The sequence below is a fragment of the Marmota monax genome, unplaced genomic scaffold, assembly GCF_021218885.2.
Source record: "Marmota monax isolate L192 unplaced genomic scaffold, Marmota_monax_Labrador192_F-V1.1 WCK01_AAM20220418_F8-fsc00003, whole genome shotgun sequence".
Lineage (NCBI taxonomy): Eukaryota > Metazoa > Chordata > Mammalia > Rodentia > Sciuridae > Marmota > Marmota monax.
The window spans coordinates 16705534-16729928 of NW_026694084.1; the positions used below are offsets into that span (position 1 = coordinate 16705534).

A 24395-nucleotide genomic window follows, 5' to 3' on the forward strand; every position below is an offset into this window, starting at 1 on the left:
GAAGGCTAATATTCAAAGAAGAAACACCCTAATGTTGGTGAGAATAGCTCTGAAAATCCACAGAAGATGTTTCAGATATTTTAATTAATTAATTTATGTTTCTCATTTCTCTGAAAAAAGAATTCTTTATGAACACCAGTTTCTTTCTATAGAAAGCCAATCCCTTCCTATCATTTCTGCTGGGTGATAGCTATGGGTTCAGTCACCTGAAACACAGGTAACATCCTATTAAGAAGAAAGAACAACTGCAGACCTAAGATTTCAGTATTTTCATACAGGGGAGCAGGCGGGGTAGAGGGAGAAAGGGAGAGAGAGGAAAAGGTTAGAGCAGCCTGTTTTGTTTTGTTTTAGCATAACTATTTAAAGGAGATACCTTCTCTTTTTTTCCCCAAATTTTAAGTAATCAAACTGAAACCAATATTTATTGCTAAGATGCTATTTAGTATCCTCAGGCTATACTGATAGCCTAGCATAAGAAGCATTATGGTGTGGATGTGAGGTGTCTGCCAAAAGCTCATGTGTGAGACAACTGAAAAAGGCTTAGAGGTTACATGATTGGGTTATGAGAGCCTTAACCCAATCAGTGAATTGATCCCCTGATGGGATTAACTGAGTGCTAACTGAAGGCAGGTAGGGTGTAGCTAGAAGAGGTGGGTTATTGGGGGCATGCTTTTGATCTTTTGTATCTGAGGAGTGGAGTCTTTCTCTCTCTCTGCTTCCTGGTGCCAAGTTCCCAGTTGCTTTTCTCCACCACACTTTTCTGCCATGATATTATGCCTCACCTTGAGCCCTGAGGAATGGAGCCAGCCTTGTATGGACTGATACCTCTGAAATTGTGAGAACCCCCAAACCCTTTTACTCCTCTAAAATTGTTTTGTCAGGTCTTTTGGCCACACCAGAAAAAAAAATCAAACAAACAAACAAAAAACCTGACTAAAACAAGAAGTAATGCCTTAAAAGTATGAGTGATCTTTTAAAATATCAATAAAGAAGCATGCAGGTATGAGTTTATATCACAAATATTTTAAGTATGTATAAAATACTCAGCATATATAGTAAAACAAATTATTTTGTGTACCTATTTAGAAAAATAGTCTATGTTGGAATTTGATGTTCTATAAAATGACCTTAAGGCAAGTTTTCATTTTGAAATAATTAAAGACCCATAGGAAGTAACAAAGATAGTATAGAGAGGTCTCATGTACCTTTGACCAAGTATCCCCCAGTGGTTGTCTCTTACATAACTATGGTATAATATCAAAACCAGGAAATTGGCCTTGGTGCAATGTGTTTATAGCTCTGACATCTCATCACATGTAGATTTGTAGAACTACCACCACAATGAAGATACACAGTCATGTCCTTACACAAAGATCTCTGCCATGCCACTTTCATTTTCTTCTCACCGCTTCTGTAAGCTTGGCCAACCACTAGTTTGAACAAGCTAGTTAAACTTCTAGCTTGAGTAGCTCTTCTGCTATGGTTTGGATCTGAAATGTGCCTCAAATCTCATGTGTTGAAGGCTTTTTCTCCAAGGCAGCAGTTTTCAGAGATAAATCTTTGGAAGGTGATTGGGTTGTGAGGGCTCTAACCCCATCAATGGATTAAATCATATTTTCATAGACCAGTAGGAAGTAGTGGAAACTTAGGACTTGGAGCTTAGTTGGAAAGAATGGGTTCTTGGGGAGCAGACCCTTGCAGGCTATCTCTTGTCCCTAGCGTCTCCTTCTCAAGCTTTCTGTTTCTTGGAAACCGTGAGGTGAGAAGCTTTGCTCTACCATGCACTTTCTGTTGCATCTGGGCCTTACTACCACAAGTCCAGAAACAAAGGAGCCAATTGACTATCAACTAAAACCTTTGAAACTCTGAGCCAGAATAAACATTTCCTCCTTTAAGTTGTTTTTCTCAGGTATTTTGTCATAGCAACAGAGCTGACTAACACATCATCCATGAAAATGAAGTTTTGATCAATTTTTTAGGGGGCCATTATTTAAAACCAATCTTTTTTTTTTTTTTTTTAGTTTCTATGACAGCAGAGATACTACAATTAGATGAACTCAGATCTAATCTGAGTATTACCTTAAAAACTGTTAAGTGCAAATCTAGTTAATGAAGTCTAATGTAAAAATGTGGAGAGCATAATGGATTGAACAGTGTGTTGTACATGTATTTGTCATTAAAGTAGTGTCATGGTCAAATAAATTAAATAACCAAAAGTCACATTATAATAATATACTACTGCTACTAATTCCCATGCATGTAAGAAGAAAAAAAAATGATTTTACTTGTTCTCTTCTCTCACCAAATGTACATATGGCAAAAATTTGGCACAGAAGACATCTAACTTCTTTGTCCCCAAGGCTACTCCTTGAAGAAGAAGAAGCAAACATTCCAAAAATGTGCCTGGCTAAGTATCTGAGTTGGCTGTGCTGCAGCAAAGACTATAGGTTTGAAGATTCTGAACTGTGGGGTTTAAATTCAGCACTTTTCTGAGATTCTGAAGCTGCCCACTGGCCAGGGCCAGGACTAGAGAATCATGAGGAACTAGGCAGTAGACTCCTTTGCTTTCTCTTACAAAACTACTTGCTCACGCACTGAAGAAGATAACACCAAAAAGCAGTTTTTCCCAAGAGACGTCTTCCATTTAAAGTTTTTAAGAATCCCAGCCCACGCACCATTTTAAGCTCTTCCGCTCTACAATTCTCTACTCTTTTAAATTCAAACCTGTTGATAGTACCCTGCATGAGGATGTCTTACTTTGTCAACTGAGTCCTTCAACAACATATTGATTAAAAAAATGGTTCTCCTTTCTCACTTCCAATAATCTTTATGGAAAATCCCCTAGGAAGCAGAAACTTGAAAAGGATCCTCTGGGGATTCTGGACAGTCTACAACTTTGGAAAGAACTACTGAGCCCTTTGGAAACCACCTATTCCTTACTTTTCAGAAGGCACCATTTTCAAACCCCGCTCCTGAGGAAAATAATGTAGGGAGATAAAAAATCTACCCCAAACGCCAAGTTTGCTTGTCACAAAGCTCGATCATTGTAATAACCAAACAGGGACATTGTCCCCTCATCATCTTCTGTTGGGAGTCCCTTGATGTCCCATTTCCATGACCTACTTCTGTGTTTCCCTGAGCATTCTGGATACATCCCTCAATTGAGGGGGTGGCTCCGGGGTCAGAGCTTCCCACCTCAACCCCCATTGGACCCAAGGCATCAGTTGCCCTCCTGTGCCCACACAGACGCCCTGGTCTTACCCTTTCTCTCGCAGAAGGGATCCATCGCGCCGTCCAGAGGGCACCTCCGTGAGCCCGAGTGGTGGGGGTCCGGCTGGGCCGCGAGCGGGCAGGACCCCGCGTCGCTGCGGGTTTGCGCTCAGGACCTGGGAGCGGGGCCCGGCCTGCTCCTCCCGCGCCAGCCGGGTGCGGACACGTGGTGCCACGGCAGCGGGTACGCACCAGTCCCCGCGGCCCCTCGGCTTCTGCAGCCAGCCCGGCGGCCGGGGCTGAGGGCCAAGTGGGTAGACGGGCGGGAGACCAAAGGGCCGGCACCGGTAGGTGGGGCGCAGCGACACGGGCGCGAGGAGGGCCGAGCGCCACCGGAGCCGCCAGGGTCCTGCTTGCGGGTTCTCGAGCTGAAGGCCTGGTGGCTGTCACCAGGTCCCCAGCAGATTTCCCTGCAGGCTGTTTCCTGAAGCCGTTCGGGGAGGGGGTGGCGCGCTGCCGAAGCGCTGGGTTCCCAGCAGCGGAGGGGGCCCCAGCAGAGGCAGAGGGTCTGCGTTGCACCCGCACGCAGCTGCCGGCCTGGGGAGGTCTCGCTCGCGGTCGCCACCTTACCGAAGGAGTGCCTTGTCTCCTTGTGGAGATGAAAAAGCACTGAAAACCGCAGCGTGAACCCAAAGTGCTCTTTAGGGCAGTCTCTGCTTGGGAAAATTCCTCTCGAGATCACAGCTGGTCTGGAGGCAGCTAAGGAGACACGACCCAAAACTGGGGCCCTAGATTTGTGTGCTGCTACTGGCTCTATTCCAATTTCACCAACGACCTTGGGCACCGCGTTTGCACAAGGTGTCTTGTCTGAGTTAACCTGATTTCTGACTTGGCTTTAAATAGGGCCATTTATTTTCTGGAAATAATAGCAATTGTGTTAAAAATCAAAACCTAAAACAAAAAGCCTCCAAGGACTTATTTAATAAAAAGTGCAATATAGAGATATAATTTATATCGTCTTTAGGCAAGGTTAAAAAGACTTCCTCAGACTGGAGAAAAATAACTGGGTTCTGATTTGTTAGTCCCAATGCAAAAACTAAGCTTCAAATACACTACCTCCCTTCCCGGGTAGGTAGGCTATTGAAGACCCAAAGGAAGATTTTGGCTTCCCTTAGAATTGCTAGAGTTCCATGTAGCCCCATCAAGAATGCCCAACTCTACTAAAGGTCTTTGTGATGAAACTGGTTGCATCTTCCTACCATAGTTAAGAGTCAAGAGCAGCCACCACAGCTGGTAAAGGCTCTGCCAGGTGAGTTTCTTGTTACTTGCTTATTTTTGGATTAATCTTTATTTTTGCCTCTAGAAGGAGTTTTCTGTATAGAGGGCTGCTTCTCCATAGTAGCACCCCTGTCCTTTTATCATTGCTTCCCCTCCCCCTCTTCCTCTTCATGTCACATTCACTAGAGTTGGGCATACACAATCAGCTTAAAATACAATGTAATTCTAGTCATATGTGAGAGAATTTTACAGTGCAAGTCTGTTAAATAAATAAACTGGAACCCAGTCTCATGTGTCTACTCAAGTGGGCACATGTTAAGTGCATCAAATAATTTATCTTGTTGCTTTAACTCCATTTCATCTGGTCATCCCTTATCCTACTTCTTTCTGATCATAAGGCTCAAACACTTAAGATTTCTTCTCTCTGGTAGGAAATCCCTTACCTCATTGAAAATACAGATTCATAACATAATGGAAACCTCATAACAAAAAATCTTGTTTTGTGTGCTAAATCTTGACTTTACTATCTTATGTGCCTCACCTTACCCCTGCCACTTCTACTCAAGGTCCAGCCATTGAATTTCCCTGTTTCTTGGCCTTTGAAGGATACAAGTCCCCACTATGGTTTTTGGTCAAACTGCTGTTTGCCCAGGATTTCCTTCACCAGCTTGGCTTAGGTTATTTTAGGATTGTCTCCTGGGAATATGGTTCCCGCTCTTCTTTCTATATTTCAGACTTCCAGGACTCTGTATCAGATATTGTTTCCATTGGATCCTTACTGGCTCCTTAAAGATAATTCTGCAAGTAAAAACAAAAAATGTGTGGAAATAAACGTGCACTAGACATGTGAAACTATTAGGTTAAAAATACCAGTCTCTGCCTTTGAAATAGTACAGTTTTCTTTATAACAGGTATTTCCACCTGTTTGGAAGGAAATATTATTAAATTTTTATTCTGAAACCTTAGGAGCACTGAGAGTGTCCTTGAAGATTTGGGGACAAAGTGGGAGGGGGGGAGTGAGTGTTGTAACTGGGGAAGAGGGAAGGTGGACAGGTGCTGATGTTGAGTTCCTGCTTCGGAAGGGTCAATCAGACTAGAAGATGGGAAGAAGAAAGGGGAAACTCCTGTTTGGAATGGTTTTCATCAGAGTGGGCACAGCGCTGATTGTGCAGTGGACCAGAGGAGAGTCTTACCAACAGGAGCTTTGTTTCTCCCTCCTTGTCAACATACTTTCTCTACAATGCATCATCTCTAAGAGGACCTTCAGAAATTAAGAATACAATAAATATCAGTGGGCAAATACCTAAGCACAATCCACTGGACTTAGACTTTTCTGGACATATTTCAAGAATACAGTGTGATTGTTTGATTAAATACAATTCATTAAATACAATAGTGTTTGATAAATGTATTAAGAAAGGTTATCTAGGGCTGTGGTTGTGGCTCAGCGGTACAGTACTCGCCTGACACCTGCCAGGCCCTGGGTTCAATCCTTAGCACCACATAAAATCAATAAATACAATAAAAGTATTGTGTCCAACTACAAGTAAAAAATAAATATTAAAAAGAGAAGTCTTTACACAGGAGGTGATTTATATTGGAGAATGAGTAAGAGCTACAAAAGTGGAGGATGGAGGTGATTCCAGGTGGGGAGATGCTGAATGGGGGGGAGAGAGAAGAGAAGAGAAGAGAAGAGAAGAGAGAGAGAGAGAGAGAGAGAGAGAGAGAGAGAGAGAGAGAGAGAGAGAATATAGTGTGATTGTAGAATTCATTTTAGAAAGAAGGTGTAAATCACGGGGCTTATATAACCTTTGAGATGAAGGACATTAAAAGGTTACCTAATACGGTCTTTTAGATATTGCACCAACCATAATCCCACAGTTCTTAGGTTCTTTTTTTCTCCTTTTAAGTTTCCAGCCCCTTCCCAAAATGCTGTTTCTAAGCCAGGACTCATTTTTTTGTTGGCCACCACCACCATCACATACAAACACACAAAATCCCTACTACTTGATTCTTTCTGGATTCTAGATTTGAATTAGACTGGAGAAAAAATCATCCTGAGTTCACTAGACCTGAGAAGAATGTTAAATAAACACCTCACAAGTTGGAGAGTTCAAATGGAGCCAGAGCTTCCTATTAGAAACGCCAACTTAGAAGAAAACAAACTCAGTTCAAATGATTGCAAATAAATTCTAGCCTTTCTTTCCTGGGACTGAAGTGTAATTTTCTTGTTCTAACAATTTTAGACATTTAGTTCTTCATTGTTTTATCAAAATATGTAGAGCTAGAGCTGTATCTGCCTATAAGTTACTCATTCAACATCATTTATTCAGTACCATTTTCCAAACCTATTTTGTCTTTCCCTTCCCTCTCTTTCCTGATGACCTGTTTGCTAAAGTGTGATTAGATTGATATGTTACTTCTTCAAGATAACAGGATGGGAAGAAGCTCCCATTGCTGAATGTGTACTATATACTAGGCACTACTTCACATTGTCTAATTTTTAAATTATTACATTGTCTTAAGTAGTTATTCCTATGTACTTTACTGGTGAAGAAAAGGAGCATATGACTTGTTTACAGTCACAAAGTCAGTAAATTGTGCAATGGAAATTTGAAGCTAAATACTTATAATTATTTTGTACTACTAGTCACTGTGGAAGCTTTCTGGAAGCAATGCATTTATTTACTCAAAGATCTACTCAAATGGAAGAATAGTGAATGCTATTGCAGGATGGAAAGAGTAGAATTTGTCATGTGGGTCTTTTGTGCATTCAATGCAAACATTCAGTGGCTCTCTTTTTTTCTTACAGAAAGAGCTGGACTAATCAAAATCATTGTGAAAACTGGGAAACTGTGTTAGAATGGTTAAACCACACATATGATGATTTTATTAACTGCAAAAGCATTTTGTAGAACAGTCATTCATCAGGGGTCTACATCATAGCTATAAAAAATTAAAATACTAGCTAGCCATCAACTTTTGTTAATAATAGACTTTTTTTAAAAAAAGTGAAATGAGGTTCATGGTGAATTTAAACATGTCATATATACCTACTCTGGGCTTATACAGTTCCATCTATAAAACAGAAATAATAAATATAATTCTCCAGGAGTTTGAAGTATCAGAGGAAACAATCGAAAACAAAATACTTTATGAATTGCAAATATGTGTGTGTGTTTTATTTGTATATATGTACACACACATATGTATGTATTATGGATTATGACAGTAAAAAAGCTAAATAGTGAATTGAGTGGGAAAGAGATATTTTATAATTTAAGTTAGCACACACAGAGTCATGAAATTTTAACATAGATAAGAAATTTCTAAATCATTCAATTTCCCCCATTTTGTAAAGAAAAAAAAAACAAACAAATGCCTAGGGATAGGAATTTCTGCAGTCACATCACATTCTTAAAAATACTGTTGAAAATTCTAAAATAATAAAGTGGTGTCATGGGAATGGTAGTCAGTCAATATTTATTGAGTGGCCATTATATGCCACTTAGCAGTTTTAGATGCTAAGAATATAGTGATGAACTGATATCCTAATGAAGACAGTGAGATAAAAGAAGTGTGAATAAACAAGGTCCTTTCAGCCACTAAGTGTTTTAAAGCTATTAAAATAGGAAATGTGGTAATGAGCTGCCAAGCTTAGCTTTTCAGGTATTACTCTGAAAGCAACACTCAAATTGAGGCCTCAATGAGTATCTGGAGGTGATTTCAATGGAAAGATGTGAAAATACTTTAGACATGTTTAGATACAGAGCTGACAGGATTTACTGGTGTTTTAAACGAACACTATTGGGAGAATCAAGGGTGATGCCTTTTTTTTTTTTGTCTCAACATCTGAGTGAATGGGGTACATGTTTTTTAGTTGGGTGGGATTGTGGTAGGTGGTGATAATTGGAATGGGGCTTGGAGAAAGGATTGGTTCTGTTTGGGTCACATGAAATTTCAAATAATAGTTGAGCATGCAAATGGAGTTGTTGAGTGGAAATCTGGAACTCAGTGGAAGTAGATGTCCAAACTAGAGATAAACATTTGAGAATTACATTTGAATTTGTAATTCTCTTATTGGTCATTGATACCTTTACCTGCTTATTTTAACAGCTGTATGTTATTACATCATATGACCATACCACGGTGTATTCTTTCAGAATGTAGATACTCATAGATAGGGCCACAATTTCATGCAAAGGAATAGATTAAATGCAGATTAATATCTAACAATTTTAAATCAATATTCTAGGGCTATCAAGGTAATTGTTAAGGGAAAAAATCAGCACAGTAGCAAGTTTCTAAGAGATGGATATAAAAAGATTAGAGGAGCCCCCCAGTTTGTTGATGGTGCATGTATCAGTGTAGGGTTGTGGTCAGGGTACTATATTGCATGTCAGCTATAGTTATAAATGTTGTTTGAAGGTATTGGTAGTATTAAAATACCAGTGTGTTTTTCACAGCATGCTTATAAATACATACTGTTAGAATTTGGATATGAGGTGTCCCCGCAAAAGTTCATAACTTAATGCAAGGATATTTAGAAGTGAAATGATTACACTAGGATAGCTGTAACTTAATCAGTCTGTCCTAGTTTTAATGGGCTAACTGGTGGTAGCATAGGCAGGTGGAGATGCATGGAGGAGGCGGGTCATGGGCAATACCAGGGAAAAGATTATCTTCCCCTCAGCTTCTTCACCTCTCTCTCTCTCTCTGCTTCTTGGCTGTCACAAGCTGAGCAGATTTCTTCTGCCATGCTCTTTTGCTCCTCACCTCAGACCCAGAGCAATGGAGTTGGCTGACCTTGTACTGTACCTCTGTAACTGTGAGCCAATAAACTTTTCCTTTTTCAAGTTGTTATTGTCAGGTATTTAGTTGTTATTGTCATTACAGTGGTGAGACAAGTAGTTGTGATAGAGCTTATATGGCTTACAGATCCTAAAATCTATTTCAACACATGTACATATATGTAAACATACATAGATGATATAGAAATAAATAGATAAATGGCAGCCCTGGAAAGGGGAATAGCTCTGACTTCTGTAACTTGTTGTAACTAATGTTAAACAAAGAGGGTGTCCTAGCTACTGGGCTCCAAACTCTGTCTGGTGATTTGATTTTTATTGTAAACATTTCTGTTGTAGACTGCATCACCAAACTTCTGCATTTTATGGAATTAAGGTTTTCAATTTATAAACTGGCACTGAACATTAGGGACCAGCAAACCAGAAACCAGTAAGCTAGGTTTCTACATTTTATTCAACCATTGTAACTCCTTAAAGGGATTAATAGTATATGTTGTTTACATTTATGTGTACTGTATTCACAATAGTTAAAAGCTAGAACAACCTGGATGCTCTTATGTGGGTGAGGGATTAAACAAGCTGGTTGATCCATGTAATGGAATAGTAGTCAGCAACAAGATGCAATGAAAAATTGGAGCATATGACCACTCTGATGAATCTTATTCTCAGTGGGGGAAAAAGCAAACATCCAAAGGGTATATATTGTATGATTTTACCAACATAGAATTGTTGAAATGATAAAGTAATTATAGACATGGAGAAAAGATTAGTAGTCCGGAGTTCGAGAAAGAGTAGGATGGGAAGTTGCTATGGCTGTGAAAGGATGACATGAGGGATACTTGTAAGGGGAATATTTTGTATCTTGACTGTATCCTGTTGATTTCCTGGTTGTGTTTTGCTGTAGTTTTACAAGATGTTACCACTGAGGGAAACTGGGTAACTGGATTTACAGGTGATCATGTTGTCAAGGGAATAAAATTTAAGTTGCTCACTTCCTAACCCTATGTTCATTAACACCCAAAGATAGCAATGCATTCAATGCATTCATAGTGAGGTTCATGGACAAATGCCATTGGTTTTAGAGATATTTGGGGGCTTGCTGAAAATTTGGATTTCTGGAGTCTACTGTTCACCAAATACATAAAACTTTCAAATTAAATGCACTTCTCAGGTGATTTAAACAGACACCAAATTACTAGAATGACTGAGAAGTAGGGGAATTAATTTAGGAAATTAAAAGAGAGCAAGCATTAGACATTTTTTTTTCTTATTTGTAGTTGTATCATCTAGTATAGAGCCTGATCCATGGTGTTGAGAGCCACAGCCGAAGGGGCCCCAGCAAACTTCCAGCTGCCAGCAAACTTCCAGCTGCCGGCTGATGATTGGCTCACAGCGGCCCCAGCAACATCTAGCTGATTGGCTCCTCTGCGGTGATGCTCATTGGGCTGTTTCCCTGCCCTTTCAGACCACGGAGCTGCTCATTGGGGGACTTTTTTGGCTCTGCCCACGTGACCCAGCCAATCGGCCTCAAGAGCAGGAGGATTGTGGGAGGTGGGGAGAAACTTGTGTGGGAGAGAGAGGCTTGTGGAAAGCCGGTGGTGGCAGTTGAGGCTCTGAGGGTTTTTCCTGAGAGGCTGTTTTGTTTGGCGTGTGTGGTTCTAAAAATAAAGTTAGTTTCTTTTGACAAGTGGCTCCTGATTGTGCCCAGCCAGACTGCGGCATTTGGTGGCTCGCACGGGGAGCAACTGAGGGTAGGTGAACTGCTCGCCCCTGAGGGCAGGGTGAGAGGATGGGTAGCCATTTTAAGATTCTTCTTTTGTTATTTTGTTTCACTTTTGTTTTAAGTTGCCTGTCCCTGGAGATGTGTAAGATGGAAGAAAAACCGCTCACATCTGAGGAACAGATAGGGAGAAAGGACGGATGGACATTTCAGGAGGCTATTATAATGATTTTGTGTTGTTCCAATTTTGTTTCACTCAGTTTCAGTTTTGTTAGGCGTTATCTTGTTGGGTTGTATTATAGTAGAAATACGGGATCAGAAATTAGTAAAAAACAAACTGAAAGATTGTTAGAGGAAGGAGGCATCTCAGTAAAATCAAGAGCAGTCAGGGCATACGTTGATACAATACAAAAATGTAGCCCATGGCTTTTTAAGGAGGAGTTGTTAAATATATCACAATGGAACCATCATGGAGAAGATTTAAAAAGAATAGAAAAGAAAAGCCCAGGGACTCTGCCAGTTGGCACATTGCCATTGTGCACGTTCATATCTTGTTTGCTTAGTCCAAAGCATTCAGTTCAGACAAAGGTAGAGGAAGGAGAAGACATATTGATTCAAGTAAAAGAGAAGGTCTCTCAAGTTAGTCAGACAGAGGAAAAGATTCAAGTAAAAGAGAAGGCCTCTCAAGCTAGTCAGACAGAGAAAGAAAGTGTAAAACAGAAAAAGCCATCAGGGGGAAAGTTAAAACAGGAGACTGCTACTAACACCTTTCTATCACCAGAGGGTGTAAGTGTCCAACCAACAGCACCACCTCTAAAGGAGACTGCTACTAACACCTTTCTATCACCAGAGGACGTAAGTGTCCAACTAACAAGGCCACCTCCATATGCTGGGAGGTCCCCAACCCCCGCAGTTGATAGGTGGGATCCTGAGACAAGATCTCAAATATTAACATGCCCTGTATTTGAGGCAGGAGGGCAGCGATTTTACCAAGTTTTAAATTTCAAAACAGTGAAGCAGCTAAAAGAGGCTGTAACAACCTATGGTCCTCAAGCACCCTTCACTGTAAGCATGGTCGAATCCATTAACAACTTGAACATGACGCCAGCAGATTGGGCTAATATGTGTAAAGCTGTGCTAAATGGAGGACAATACCTGTTATGGAAGGTTGCCAATGAGGAATTTTGCAAGGAGACGGCTAGGCGAAATGCAGCAGCTGGTTATCCTCAGAGAAATCTAGATATGTTGTTAGGAAAGGGACCTTATGAGGATCAGCAGCAACAAATTGCATATGATCCTGGTGTATATGCACAAATTGCTGTAGATGCAATTAAGGCATGGAAGACTTTACAAGGACATGGAGGTTTACAAGGTCAATTATCTAAGGTAATACAAGGAGCTAATGAACCTTATGCTGAATTTGTAGATAGGCTTATTCAAACAGCTACCAGAGTATTTGGGAATACAGAACAAGCAATGCCATTACTAAAACACCTGGCTTATGAGCAAGCGAATCGTTGGTGCAGAGATATCATTAGACCATGGAAACATGAAGATTTAAACACATATATTAAATTATGTAGAGACATTAATGAACAAGAGCAAGTCGTGGCAGCTGCATTAAAACAGGCTTTAGATGCCAGAGACATTAATGAACAAGGGCAAATTGTGGAAGCTGCAGTAAAACAGGCTTTAGATGCCAGGCCAAGAACATGCTACAATTGTGAACAAACAGGACATTTTAAAAGGAATTGCCCCATTGGAGGAGGGTTTAACAAAACTAGGTATCAAAGGAGTAGAATACCAGGTATTTGCCCACGATGCCGTAGAGGGAGACATTGGGCTAATGAATGCCGTTCTCAAACCACCATAGAGGGTACTCCATTATCAAAAAATGAACAAGGACCAGGTGTTTATCCACGATATCATGGAGAAAGGCATCGGGCTCCATTGCCAAAAAATGGACAGGGGGGCCCAATGCTCCGGGGCCCAAAACCACAAATATACGGAGCACTGGAGGAACCCAGCAACCCCATCAGGGTAGTGCCCAGGACACATTGTCCATCAGATCCCTCATCAGACAAACCAGAGGGAGCGCAGGGTTGGACATCTGCACCTCCGCCAGAGCAGTACTAACTCCAGAGATGGGAGTTCAAATCATTCCCACAGGGGTGAAAGGACCTCTTCCCAAAGGAACAGTAGGCTTATTATTGGGACGCAGCTCTTCTACTCTAAAAGGACTTATGATAAGTCCTGGGGTAATTGATCCCGATTATGAAGGTGAAATAAAAATTATAGCCAGTTCTCCAAAGGGTATATCAGTAATTTCACCAGGAGATAGAATAGCACAGTTACTAATAATACCCAGCCTACATGATAAATTTTCCAGTCGTACTGTAGAAAGAGGTTCCAAGGGATTAGGCTCCACAGGTGTAGATTGGGCTATACTTTCTTTAAATTTAGATTCTCGCCCCATGCTAAAACTAAATATTCAAGGACATGAATTTAATGGGCTACTGGATACAGGTGCAGACCTTAGCATCATCTCTCGTCAAGAATGGCCAAAACATTGGCCATTACAACAAGCCACTCAAACGCTTCGAGGCCTAGGAGTGGCGACTAATCCCCATAGAAGTGCAATGGTATTAGATTGGAAGGATCCTGAAGGATGTGAAGGAACTATACAGCCATATGTATTGGATCATCTTCCCGTAAATTTATGGGGACGAGATGTCCTAGATCAATTAGGTTTGACATTAACAAATAACATCAACCAAAATGCACCCACTATTATGACTAGACAAGGTTTTAGGAAAGGAAAAAGATTAGAAAAACAAGAACAAGGTATAGCAGCACCAATACAAATAGATCAAGGAACAGAAAGACATGGGTTGGATTTTCAGGAAGGGCCACTGAGACAATAAAAATTACTTGGAAATCAGAAAGACCAGTATGGGTTCCTCAGTGGCCCCTGACTAAAGAAAAGATACAAGCAGCCCATGACCTGGTCAAACAACAATTAGCAGAAGGAAATATACAACCTTCTGTATCTCCCCATAATACTCCCATTTTTGTCATCAAAAAGAAATCTGGTAAATGGAGATTATTGCAAGATTTAAGAGCCATTAATAATGAGATGGTTATTATGGGACCTGCTCAATCAGGGATTCCTCAGTTGTCTGCTTTGCCAAAAACCTGGTATGTTTTAGTTATAGATATTAAAGATTGTTTTTTTTCAATTCCAATTCATCCTGAGGATAGTCCACGTTTTGCATTTACTATCCCTGCACTGAATCATGAAGGTCCTGATCAGAGATATGAATGGAAAGTACTCCCTGAAGGGATGGCTAACAGCCCAACTATGTGTCAAATTTATGTTAACAAAGTAATCCAGCCACTTAGAAATCAAAATCCTGAACTACAAATATTTCACTATATGGATGATGTATTATTAGCACACAAAGATAAAAACACATTGCTAGAATGTTATGCCACACTTACAAACTTATTAAAAAATTATAATCTAGAGATAGCAATAGATAAAGTACAATTAAATTTTCCAATTAATTATTTAGGAGTTCTATTATCCTCAACCATGGTCCGTCCACCAAAAATTCAAATACGAGTAGATCAACTCAAATCACTTAATGAATTTCAAAAGTTATTAGGAGACATAAATTGGATAAGGCCTTATTTAGGTATACCAACAGGAGAGTTGGGACCTTTATTTGATATCCTAAAAGATCCATTAGATCCAAATTCACCCCGAATGTTAACGCCTGAAGCAAGAAAGGCATTAAAAATCATTGAAACATATATGGAAAATATGCATTTGGATAGAATTGATATAAGTTTGCCTTTATTATTTATTGTACTACCAACAAAAAATATTCCTACAGGAGTATTTTGGCAAGAAGGTCCATTATTATGGATACATTTATCTTATTCTCCTAATACTATTCTTACTAGGTATCCTGAGGCTGTAGGACAATTAATACTCAAAGGAATAAAAGCAGCAAAGGGAGTGTTTGGAATTTCTCCCAATAAAATTATTACTCCATATACTATGAATCAAATTGATGAGTTAGCTAATGAGTTAAATACTTGGGCAATAATCATGTGCAAATCTAATGTTTCATTTGATAACCACTTACCATCTAATCCTTTATTGTCTTTTTGGTCATTGCATCCTGTAATTTTTCCAAAAATGATAAGAAAAACACCTATCATGAATGCTCCAAATATATTCACTGATGGGTCAAATAATGGTACAGCAGCAGTAGTTACCCCTGATCAAACTTTTACATTTTTAGTACCCAAACAATCAGCTCAAAAGGTAGAGCTTAATGCAGTTTTACAAGCTTTTGTGATGTTTAAAGATTCTGTATTTAATTTATTTTCTGATAGTCAGTATGTAGTTAATGCTATAGTATCTCTTGAAGATGCTGGTAGGATTTCCCCTTCTTCTACTGTTTTCTCTTTGCTTTCCACTATACAAAGTCTAATCTGGGACAGAAAAGATCCATTCTTTATAGGACATATCAGGGCACATACAGGATTGCCTGGAGCCCTTAGTTTGGGCAATGATTTAGCAGATAAAACTACACATGACATACATATTTTCTCTACACTAGAAGAAGCTATAAATTTTCATAAAAAGTTCCATGTCAATGCTAATACTTTACAAAAGCGTTTTAAAATAACTAAGGAACAAGCTAGACAAATAATAAAACAATGTCAAAATTGTGTGACCTTTTTACCACAAGTTAATCTTGGAGTCAATCCTAGAGGATTGATACCTAACCATATTTGGCAGATGGACGTCACACACTTGCCAGAATTTGGAAAATTAAAATATTTGCATGTTACAGTTGATACTTCTTCTGGATTTTTGATGGGCTCCCTTCATGCCGGAGAAAAAACTAAAGATGTTATAGCTCATTGCTTACAAAATTTTGCCACTGTGGGTGTTCCAAAACAGTTAAAAACAGATAATGCCCCTGGTTATACTTCTACCTCTTTTAAACAATTTTGCTCAACATTTGGCATTACTCATATAACAGGAATCCCATACAATCCACAGGGACAAGGCATAGTTGAAAGAGCTCATCAAACTATTAAAATGTACTTATTAAAGCAAAAAGAAGGAATTGGGAAGGGGTATATATTCCCCAAAGATAAACTTAAAATAACCCTTTTTACTCTAAACTTTTTAAATTTGGATTCATCAGGACTTAGTGCTGCGGAAAGGCATATGTGTCCAAAAAATGTGCATAAGCCCAAGGTACTTTGGAAGGATATTCTAACAGGACAATGGAAAGGTCCTGACCCAGTAATTGTCTGGAGTCGGGGGTCTGTTTGTGTGTTTCCACAGGGAGAACAGCAGCCGATTTGGATTCCAGAGAGATTAACCAAGGTCCTGACCCAGTGATTGTCTGGAGTCGGGGGTCTGTTTATGTGTTTCCACAGGGAGAACAGCAGCCGATTTGGATTCCAGAAAGATTAGCTAAAGCGATTTCTACAGACCAAAAAGAAGATGATTTGGCTCAAATCCATAACAACTGATATCCAAAACTCCAGTTTGGCTATTCTTACATCTGCAACAGAACCAGGATGCTTTTTTCAATATCTATTTTATTATTGCCCTTTGCCATATCATGAAGTTCTATTTTGTTTTTTGAGCTCATACAGACCTAGGTTAATGTTTTGCTGATCAGTTCTATTTTTTGACTATAGAGTTTTTAAACATTGCAATGGAGATTTCACCTGTAAAAAGTTATAAGGCCTTTACTATAATGTTGTGTGTTGTATGTATTATATTATGTGTGCACACTTGTGTTTTGTGTTATATGTTTGAATGTATGTATGTCCATATATCATATATGATGAGCGCTCATGATAAAATGGATCCAAATATTTTTTTTTCACGTGATTTATATGGTTTAATTTAAATTGGGTAAACAACTGTTGAGGATTGTTTTAATATGTAAACAAAAAAGAAGGTTAACAGATCTGTTTGTTTACTTTCACCTTTCCTTTTCATTATATTTAATAATTCCTTAAAGATAATGTAAATTGTTAAGAAAATTGTTTCTTTTTAGTGCCTTCTGTAATGTTACATAATTTTTTCTTTAGCCATTATTGCCAGAATTCCTATCTTCATCCCAGTGCCGGTGAAGACAATGTAAATTGTTAAGAAAATTGTTTTCTTTTAGTGCCTTCTGTAATGTTACATAATTTTTTCTTTAGCCATTATTGCCAGAATTCCTATCTTCATCCCAGTGCTGGTGAAGTGAAAGATAAAACCAATCTACAGCTTCTACAATAGCCATCACTGAACTGCTTGCAGAACTTGCCTGGACACATTGTGAGCTCACCTGTATGCATTGTGAACTATCTGTTGGTGCAGCGACTTGTGGTAGTGTTGGGGTATTTTTGCTGATGATGTCATTGGTGGTACAATTTTTCCAAAAGGAGCCGTCAATTGGCTTGGTGTATCTTCCTCCCTTCTGTTTGTCATGATCGTCCAGCTAAAATGTGGGGGCCAACAGAGATGAGGCAAAGAACCTCACCCCCCCCGCTGGTACAAAGACCTCTCCACAGGTGTGGCTGTATACTGGACCGGTAGTCAGTGACGGGTAAGATCCAATTGCAATGGTACCAACCTAAGGACCATATGTACTATTGGACAACCTAAGGCAGGCACGGTCCCTAAGCCACATGCTTGTTGTTTAAACAGAGAGGGGGAGATGTTGAGAGCCACAGCCGAAGGGGCCCCAGCAAACTTCCAGCTGCCAGCAAACTTCCAGCTGCCAGCTGATGATTGGCTCACAGCAGCCCCAGCAACATCTAGCTGATTGGCTCCTCTGCGGTGATGCTCATTGGGCTGTTTCCCTGCCCTTTCAGACCACAGAGCTGCTCATTGGGGGACTTTTTTGGCTCCGCCCACGTGACCCAGCCAATCGGCCTCAAGAGCAGGAGGATTGTGGGAGGTGGAGAGAAGCTTGTGTGGGAGAGAGAGGCTTGTGGAAAGCCGGTGGTGGCAGTTGAGGCTCTGAGGGTTTTTCCTGAGAGGCTGTTTTGTTTGGCGTGTGTGGTTCTAAAAATAAAGTTAGTTTCTTTTGACAAGTGACTCCTGATTGTGCCCAGCCAGACTGCGGCACATGGAAAGTAATGTTTATTATACATTTGTTACCTTGAATATTTGTTTAATTCTTCTAATGCTATTGTAAGTTCTTGCTTTGCATTATAACATAATTTTTCTCCAAAACATCTTGTAACAATACTCAAAGCATCCTCATAATCATTGATAACTCCTAATCATTTTTACCTCAGAGCAGTGGGTTTCCTCCACTTCCTGGGAAGCTGTCTTCTATACCTGAAGGTATCTTCGTTTGGGATTTGGCTCTCTGCTTTTTATCTTTGTCCAAAATTCTACATGATCATGTTTGAATTTATAAGCCCCAAGGATTTCGTTGAGCCCTGCTTACTTTAGATTTGTAATCTATAAAGCTAAGTAAGTTGCAGAGATCCAGTGGGGGGTAAAACTCATGAGGTTACTTTGAAAGTGATGAGATGCCTTGCAAATCTAAGTTACTGTTATCTCTTTCCTCTCCATCAAGGTCATCTCCACCAAGAACTTTTCCACCTGCCTCAATTCTTGGGAGCACCAATCACAGTTCATTTACTTGTGGTAATCTTGCAGCAAGAGTATACTTTCAAAAAATATCTGTCAATGTGTGAGATTCCTAAGGGAAAGGATGGCAAATAAGTTGACTCAGCCTCCATTTTAACTTTGGTGTCCAAGGCCAATATCACAAAAGAATCACAATCCAAGTTCTTGTGTGCTCAAAGGTGCCCTCACCAGCTTTCTCAACACAGTGCCACAGGCAGACCCTTGATTGAATGGCATTGACCTTTCAACAGAACCTATTTGCCATCTCTAATTAAAATAAATCTATATAAATATGCATGCATTAGATTTGGGTTTGGTGCATATTTCTCAAAGATATATGTGTGAAGGATATATGGGTTCTGTATGTATAATAGATGTATGTATTATGTGAGATGATATTGGGTATAAAATATGCTTGCTTGTGTGTGTGTGTGTGTGGGGGGGTGTGCATGTGTAAGTGCATGGTAATGTGTAAAATAAAGAGGAAATCAAGGGGGTATTAAGTACTTATTTTTAGATAAGGTGACAGCATTAAATATTCACAATAAAATCTTCTGAAGAATTCTGAAATAATATGAACATTATGAAAGTCTCCCAACTGTCAGCAAGTATTTAAGTCAGGCTTTTACCTCCAAAGGCCAGAATCAGAGTTACTATTTTTTTTTAAATGGGGAGACCAAGCTAGAACCTTATCTCTTTGGAACAGATTTAAAGTCTGAAATATTTGTATAACATTTATCTTTACAATAATGATATATAACTAAATGAAATCCTAATTTAGTTCTCTTGTGGTACAAATATCAGTAGACTTTTGAATAATTACTCAAATGTATACCTTAGAGTCTTCCTCAAGTATTGCATATGATAAATAAATTTTCTCCTTTGGAAAAAAATTGGTCTGCTTATAGACCATCCTCCAATATGCTAGATAGTGTTAGATGCTAAATATACAAAATTCTGGATTTTTCCAAAGAATATATCAAGTGCTTCTCCTATATGTTCCTGTAGCATTTTTAATGTGCACTATCAAAATATGTATCATATTTTACTATAATTCCTGGATGTCCCCACTGAAGTACAGACTTCTGTAGGATAGGATTGAGTCATTATTTGTGCCTTTATTGGTTAAAGTAGGGATTGGCAAACTTCTGTAAAAGGTGAGATAGTAAACATTTTAGGATCCGCAAGCCATATAGGCTTTATCACAACTACTTGCCTCACAAAAGTTGTAGTGTGAAAGCAGCCACAAACAATGACAAACAATGAGAAAGTGAATGTGACTGTGTTCCAATAAAACTTTATTTACAAAAGCAGACAACAGGTTAAAATTTTCCTACTATGATTTTCCGTTCGATAAGTGCTCAATAGATTTTTATTATTAATAGTAATATGTTAGTTTTGTTGAGTGAATAAATGAAAGCTTTATGGAATGTGGTATTTGCTTTTGTGGATCCTACATTCTAGTAGAAATTAAAACAATTACACTTTAGTTTGAAAATTGTGTGATGGACCATGGACAGCATATTCTGGGAACCCCAAGGACAGGTATCTTAATCAAAACAGGGAGGGTATTTGAAAAGGTTTCCTGGAAGAAGTAGATTCTAAGTCCTATTTTGAAAAAGGATTAAGAATTAATATGTTTACAATGGGAGGTAGAAAGGGTATTCTAGGCAGCAGGTAGATCACTAAGTACAAAAGCAGAAAGGCAGGTACAGAACTTCATGACACATTTGCATATAGTTTGGTGTGAGACTTTTAACTATGGCATATAGTTTTGCCATTTATTTCCATAATCTGTGTTCTAATACTCCTGTCTATTTTCCTTTGAGACCAATGCAATTATTATCATTTTTTCTCTTAATAGTCCCTGGTCTTTTAACTTAGTAGATAAACATGCACAAGTGTCTCCTGAATTTAAAATGACTATTTCCATTTCTGCCATCATCATCACCACCACCCCCTCTACCAAGACCACTACCACCTTCACCTTGACTAACACCACCACCCCATCATCAGCTGTACCACCAGCGCCACTGCCACTAGCTTCTCTATCACCAATTCTGCTACCTCCACCTCCTTTACACCTTCATCACCACCACCCTTACCACTCAAGGGCCACAACCTTTGCATTACCATTACCATCCCCTCTGCAGCTTCCTCCAACACCTCCATTGTTGATCCATGAGACCTTCCTTTTGTTTTCAATTCCTCTAAAGCAGTCATTATATCTCCCTGTTTTATAGGAAACTTCTTGAAAGAATGATATGCCCTTGTTTTTGCTCAGCCAACTACAATCTGGTTGCTATTCTCATCACTTAATTAAAATTACTTGCAATAAAGTCACTACTTGCCATGATCACCACCTTGCTACATTCACTGGGCACTTTTCCTTTTAACTTACTTGACATTTCTGTGTCTTTTGATTCTGTTTTCTACTTCCTCTTTAAAATATTCTCCTTCTTTGGGTTTTGTAGTATTAAAAACTTCTGGTTACCTCCTCATTTTCTATCCTCCCTTTTTTCAGTCTTCTCAAAGGGCCAACTACGATCTGGGTTTTCCTTAAGGGTTGGAGTTTTCCTTGGTTGTTTGCTGATCTCACAATCTTTAGGACACTATGGTGTAACCTTTTATAGTGAATTCCTATATCTAGTGAGTGAGAGCAAAGCACTTTGCTGAGAATGGGTTAGAAGACTTGGGAAAGAGGTGAAAGTTGGCAAAACTGCTGAGGGAAATGGGAAAGAATGCTGAATAAGACCTGGTGGACATGGAGGCTGACTGAGGTCTGGCCCTCAGATTTGTCATATCTTGAAGCTACCCAGTTGTAGAGTTTTTCCAGCATCCTAAGAGTATGGATAAAAATTGAATAGGTAGAGACATGACTAGAAAAGGGATAAAATCTGTAAACACTTTTTTTTTTTTACAGTCTTCCTCAGGACTCTTCCATAACTGACATTATATCAAATAGTTAGAAGGCATAGCAATTAAAAACTTTACCCATAACTTTTTTATAGTTGGATTAATATCTCTTTCTAGTTTGATGTGGTAACTATTTATTTTGCTTATCTTTTGTTTTCATATATTTGTGAAGTTTAAATTTCTTATTTAAATTAAAATAGTATAAAGTTAGATTTGTCTAGAGCCCTTAATCTGGTAGAGTTTCTTGAGGTGTTTGATCAACAACAATGCCTGGAACAGGCAAAATAAAATTTATGTAACTATTTGGAGCTGTATCCACTCCCCTATCCTCCTTTAAATTTCTAAGACTAAAGGTTAAAACCAGTTCATTTTTAACCAGATTGTTATTTCCATGGATGGACAAGTGCATGGCTGAATTCATATGTTATTTGGTATTCTAGTTCATCTTCCATTTTCTGTTGCAGAGCCTTGGATGTATTACTTGAAATTATTTAGTCAGAGAAAATTATATTTTGGATAAACTACAAACATTTTAATATGGTCTTTCATTAGAGGTTCCCCTATCTATACTGTGGCCTTAATTTTGCATTATTTCTGACTGCACAACATATGCCCCAGCCATGCTGAATTACTTCCAAATCTTTAAACACGCCCTCCTTCCCTTCCCGTCTTGTTTTTGTACCTGCTATTCATTTGCAGTGGAACACATTCTCCCCTGACTCACTCTTGTGAATTCTTTAAGGCTTCACCTCCCTTCACTCTAAAGTTAAGACTTAATGCATTATATTGTAATAATTCTACCTTTGTTGGCTCTATTCGACAATATGATCAGTGGGGTGTCTGTTTTCATCCTGGTATACCTAGCACCTGGCACAGGGCTTGAAAGTTGAAGGCATTCCATATTGTTATTTGGTTGAATAAATGACAGGATGAATGAATGAATGAGTTAAATTAGTATGTGTGTTGCACTGTTCTTTTTACATGTTATTCTGATTTTTTTTTTTCAGGCACGTCTCATAGTTTCTTAAATATAAACTTCTGTTTTAGTAATATTTAGTATAAATATGGGTTCACATTGGTTTTGTGTCTTTGTGGTTGGCTAACATTATTCACCAGAGATCTTAGGCTATTCTTGTTCCCATAAGCTTCACCTTCTCCATTTTCATGCATTTGCTTGCTTCCATCTACAGGCCTAGACTGGTTCCTGCTGCAGCAGGAAGTGTTTAAGAAGCTTCCTGCCAGGGTCTGAAGATTGCCTTGGAAGCAAGTGCTCCCTTTTCCTGGTTCCTGGCATCTGTTCTTCTGCTCATCTTATTTGTAGATCACCTGGTTCCTGCTGACCTGCCTGAGCTTTTGGCCCTCTGCCTTGCCTTCCAGCTTTGGAAGCCACCAGTTCATCTCTGCCTTCTTATCTCTCACTCACCTGCTGTGTGCTCTGACCTTTCATGCAATCATTAAATTTTCCTTTTCTTCTTGGTTTCTGACTGACTGCAACATCGTGACCTTTGACTCATTTGTGTGTTTGAATTCTGGATTAAGCAATATGGTTGCTGTTTTGTCATCTCATCTGGATCCCTCCCTCTGAATTTGCCTTAGTTTTCCTGGTCTTATATGTATGCATTATCAAATTAATTTACAGGTGTGGCTCTGACATATTTCTTTTGAACCAGGGTACTATGCATCTCTCCTTATATTATGACTTTGGAAACTGAGGTCCAGAGGTTTCTAAACTCCATTGTTATTTATAGATATACAAGCAAAAGATACTGTATAAATCTAGAAGCAGTGTTTAATCTATCACATACTAAACAGATTCTAAATCTTTGCAAATGTTGGATGAGTTAAATAAATAGTTACCAAATTGAACAAGAAGGATATACTGATCCAACTACAAAATAGTTAAAGTGTTCTTTAATTGCCTTACCTTTTAAATCTTGGTTGTGCATCAAAATTATCTTAGAACCTAAAGTGCAATGCAGGTGCTTGGCCAATGCAGGTGCTTAGGCTCTTCCACAGAACTTCTGAACTCCTGAATCATAATCTTGAAGTAGGTTCTTGACATGTTTATTTTCAACAGTTTTAAAATTCATTTCAATGGAAATCATGGGTTGAGTTGAACACTTCTGTACTAATGATTACTTTAAATATTCTACCTTTGATATGACAATGAGTATCTCAAATGCTAGAGGATTAATCAAAGCCAATATTTATTCATTACTACCTGTATGCATGATGCTAAGTCCTTGCATCTAGTTCCTCATTTAATTAACCTTCAAGTCAACACCAGCTACATATTATCCACATAGAGGTTGATTAAATTTAAAGTTGAAAGAGGTTAAGGTACTAAATAAAGGTTACACAGATAATCGCAGGGTAGAAATATAAATCAAAGTCTTTTTTTTTTGCTTAAACATAATGCTTTATAACACAGCAATAGCTCAATAATCATATCACTATAAGCAGTATATTGTACCTCTATCATTTTACTATTAGTTAGTATGTGCAAAACAAATCTGATTATCTTATTACCCTGCTTGAGGATTCCTACAGTTTCTTTATTGCCAACAAGATAGTTAATTTTCCTTGTCATGGTATAAAATATCCCTTATAACTCATCTTCCAACTTCCTCTTCAGATCTGTCTCCCTCAGTGTTTCCTCCACAGTCATGCAGAATTTCCCACCATTATTGTAAAAGCACCAAACTGAAACAATGAAATGCCCTTGGGTGGGATTTGAGGGTCATTTGAGGAACACATTAGTTCTTTCTTTATCTGAAAGCAATAGAAA

At 38.9% G+C, this 24395-nt stretch overlaps 2 protein-coding genes across 3 annotated transcripts in view; one reads left to right on the plus strand and one right to left on the minus strand.

The window, feature by feature from the left end:
* The window catches only part of Sybu (syntabulin), a 105461-nt gene extending 102182 nt beyond the window's left edge, over positions 1 to 3279 (minus strand). The window contains exon 1 of one of the 2 annotated variants that reach the window (XM_058585680.1): positions 3262 to 3279. The gene's annotated coding sequence lies outside the window, so the exon portion shown is untranslated. The remainder of the gene's footprint in view (positions 1 to 3261) is intronic. The other variant, XM_046464775.2, reaches the window with a different exon arrangement.
* A 1173-nt stretch (positions 3280 to 4452) lies between these two features.
* LOC124107038 (nonsense-mediated mRNA decay factor SMG5-like) overlaps positions 4453 to 24395 on the plus strand; it is an 88530-nt gene continuing 68587 nt past the window's right edge. Inside the window, exons 1-2 of the mRNA XM_046464993.2 lie at positions 4453 to 4519; positions 18639 to 18709. The gene's annotated coding sequence lies outside the window, so the exon portion shown is untranslated. The remainder of the gene's footprint in view (positions 4520 to 18638; positions 18710 to 24395) is intronic.